This window comes from Eschrichtius robustus, chromosome 17, assembly GCF_028021215.1.
Source record: "Eschrichtius robustus isolate mEscRob2 chromosome 17, mEscRob2.pri, whole genome shotgun sequence".
NCBI lineage: Eukaryota > Metazoa > Chordata > Mammalia > Artiodactyla > Eschrichtiidae > Eschrichtius > Eschrichtius robustus.
Genome location: NC_090840.1, coordinates 51,098,402 through 51,102,355, shown reverse-complemented (window position 1 = coordinate 51,102,355; position 3,954 = coordinate 51,098,402). Strand labels below are relative to the sequence as shown.

The window sequence follows — 3,954 nt, the reverse complement described above, 5'->3', positions numbered from 1 at the left end:
ACAGATTCATGTGCCCACGGGTCTGGAGCCCGGGCCTGCGGACCGAGCTGTGCTGAAGGATGTGACATATGCAAATGAGTCACGTGCCGGCACTGCTGGGACCTGACTGACAGCTTCATCCTGCAGCACCCCCATCTGTCAGGGCCTGTTCATAAAGAGGCCTGGAGTCTTCTCTTGTCTTTTGGCAACTAGCCAGCTCACTCAGGCATGACGTAGCACAGAAATTGAGTTTGACTTTAAAACTGCTCCTTGTGATGGTAACAGCCAAGACAAGCTCTGCGCTGAATTATTGAATGGCGCGGGTGTTTGCCTGCCCCAGCCAGAGCCTTTCTTCTCTGTAGCTCCCTTGCCTGACAAGCAATTTTAAATATGCAGCAACGCGTGGCCCTGTGCTCACCCGGCCAGCGCTGAGCCGCATTCCAGCCATGCTTCAACAGCTGCCAAGACACTCAGGGCACCAGGTCTTGCTCCAGGGTCACGGGGACTACAGATTTGGGCAAATGGATATCTTGATGATCTCCAAGCTATTGTTCCGAAGGAATCAAATCTTAACACGTCTAAAACCAAAATCATTCATTAATCCCAAACCAGCTTCTTCACCTGTTTTCTCTACTTTGATGAACGGAGCCACCATCCATCCAGCCACCCAAGCCCATGTCTTGGCTTCATCCTTGATTCCTGTTGCCTCCTCACTCTGCAATATGGGATCGGTCTCCAGGCTTTGTCTATTGAGCCTCTAAAATACTTCTCAGTTATAGCCAATCCTCCCCATTCTCACCTCTCTTGACTTGTTGGGCTGTTATCATCTCTCCTCTGGACACCTAACGTGTCCTCCTGTCAAGCTCTCTTTCTCCAGCGCTTTGACAACAACCATCTAATCATATCACTGTCCAACCTTCATTGGTTCTTATTCCTTTGAAGATAAAGTCTAAACCCTTTATCATGTTAGAGAGAGCTCACTTTGAATATGAGTTCTGCCACTTGCAACTCAACCTGTAAAATGGGAGTAATAATAAGAGTGAGGATTAAATGAGAGAATGTATATAAGCGACGGGGATCAGTATCCGGTGTCTCAAAAGTACCAGAAACACTCACTTTTATAATTGTTGCTGCTATTCACACCCTGGTCTCCCCTCCCTTTCCATCTGTATCTCCTGACCAGAGGGTCATATTCTACGCAACCACACACATCCCCTAAGCGTGTCCTACAATCTCATATGTTTGTGCCTTTACAGATGCCATTCTCCTGCCTGGAATGACCTTTATCTCCTTTTCTAGCTAATGAATTGCTACTGATTCGTAGAGGCCCATCTCAAATGTTACCTTCCTTGAGATGGTCCTAATGGTCCCATCTTTGCACTTTCATGACCTTTTAACTCTGTTGTAACCCATTGCCTTGAAATATTTGTTCTCACGTGTGCCTCCTTCACTGCACAGTGAGCTCTCTAAGAACAGAGGAAATACATCCATTCAAACATTTATTCAGGGACTTCCCTGGTGGCGCAGTGGATAAGAATCCGCCTGCCAGTGCAGGGGACATGGGTACGAGCCCTGGTCCGGGAAGATCCCACATGCCGCGGAGCAACTAAGCCCGTGCACCACAACTACTGAGCCTGCGCTCTGGAGCCCGCAAGCCACAACTACTGAAGCCCGTGCACCTGGAGCCCGTGCTCCGCAACAAGAGAAGCCACCGCAATGAGAAGCCTGCACACCACAACGAAGAGTAGCCCCGCTCGCCGCAACTAGAGAAAGCCCGCGCGCAGCAACGAAGACCCAATGCAGCCAAAAATAAATGAAAAAATTAAAAAAAAATTTTTTTTTAATTAAAAAAAAACAGTTATTCGATGACAGGCATGTGGCGTCTTTCCTGGGCCAGGCACTGTGCTGAGCGCTGCAGGCACAAAGATGCATTAGGCACCATTTATTAATCAGGGTGCTTCCTTGCAGACAAGAACATCCACTCTAACTAGTTTAAACAGACAGACTTTTGTTACAGAAATCGAGTAGCTCACAGAATTTTGGGTAGGGTCAGGGCCAGGCTTGGTGTCTAAGAATATAGACAACAGCAATGCCGCTGAGAACTATGCAGACTGAGAAAAATGACCAATGACACCAAGGCAATGCTCTGATGGAAACACCATCACTATAGCCACTTTGTGCTAGGGGCTGGAGCATAAAGACTCCAGAAGAACGAGATATCACCACCAAGGTTGCCAGAAGATCCAGTCTTCACTGTTGGCTTCTGTGGAAGTTTCATACGAGTATATCTGCTTGATGGAACTTAGGTCACATTCCTATATCCCAGCTGTAAGGGAGTCTCATAAATGCAATTGTTAGCTTTCCAGCTCAAACAGGAAAGCGGCGCAGCGTGCGGGCCGCGGTCTGCAGCCTGCGCGCCATCTCTGCGCCCAACGCGCCCTGCCTGCCGCGGCCCTGGGGACTGCGGGCGGGCGCCGTCCCGGCGCGGCCCCGCTCTGCTGTCGGGTCGTAAAGTCACAGACAAACATGAATGGGTAGCAACAGAAAACGGTGTTGGAACAGTGGGAATCAGCAATTTTGCACAGGAAGCTTTGGGAGATGCTGTTTACTGCAGTCTGCCTGAAGTTGGGACAAAATTGAACAAACAAGAGGAATTTGGTGCTTTGGAAAGTGTGAAAGCGGCTAGTGAGCTCTATTCTCCTCTATCAGGAGAAGTAACTGAAATTAATGAAGCTCTAGCAGAAAATCCAGGACTTGTCAACCAATCTTGTTATGAAGATGGTTGGCTGATCAAGATGACACTCAGTAACCCTTCAGAACTAGAGGAACTAATGAATGAAGAAGCATATGAGAAATACATAAAATCTATTGAGGAGTGAAAATGGAACCCCTAAATAAACTAGTTTGAAACAACTTAATCTAGCATAGTTGTCTTAAATTAGTGGTGGATAGATTTTTAAAAAGCAACTTTTAGCAAAAGAAACTACTTGAAACAATGTTGCCCGGAGAAAATACCCCTTAACTTCCTATGGATTTCAGATAAACACTATGCATCTTTTTCACAACACCCTGTGATTTTTAGGCTAGTCTCCAGTTATAATACTCAGAATTCCTGAAATTATCTGTGTAAAACTAGTTATAAAAATTATGTAATTCAAGGATAACATTGTTATCTTAACCTTATATCATATTGTAACTTGCTTACAGCCATCCCTGGATTTGGGTCAAAATACTCAATGAACTTGCCACTGGAAATAAATGACAGTGGAGAAAAGTTTATAGTTAGTTGTATAGTGTCCAGTGAAGAACATTACTATCTTAATTTTGCAATATACTGTGTTTGCTGGTGCTATTTTTATACAGTGAAGCAACAGCCTTGCAGGAAAATAAGAAACAGTTTAATAATAAAATATTCAACTTCTTAAAAAAAAAACAGGAAAGCAAGGTATGAAGGCTTTGGAATGGGTGTTGAGTGAGCCACACTACATCATCCTGGCTCTTCAAGAGCTCCAGCTTAGGGAGAAAGTCAGGCAAGCAAACAGACATTACAGTATTATCAGCGCAGTACGGGGCAAGGGGTGGGGAGGGGCAGTGAGAGCCAGAGGAGCGGTCCCCAAGCCAGGTGAGGGGGCTTGGCATGGAAGGCATACCTCTGTATGCCAAGTTTTAAGAGCTTGCATTTTATCCTGAAGGCACTGGGTAGTCATCGAATGACTTTAAAACAGGCATGTGACATGGTCATATTCTAGTTCTGGAAAGATCAACCTGGATTGGAGAGGGGCAAGTCTAGAGAGAAAAAAGTCAGTCAGGAGACCACTGCAGTCATTTGGGTAAGACGATGATGATCTGAACCAAAGGGGTGGCAGTAGGGCTAGAGAAGGACAGAGACAAGAATTATCTTAGACCCGGTGACAGCTGACCAGGGGGATGAAGGGGATTGAGGCTTGTAAGTCAATGGCCAGGTCCTGGTTTGGG

General features: G+C 46.1%; 1 pseudogene; it reads left to right on the top strand.

Moving 5' to 3' along the window:
• The first annotated feature begins 1,538 nt into the window (after window positions 1–1,538).
• On the top strand, window positions 1,539–2,975 carry LOC137751049 (glycine cleavage system H protein, mitochondrial-like; annotated as a pseudogene).
• The last annotated feature ends 979 nt before the right edge of the window (window positions 2,976–3,954 follow it).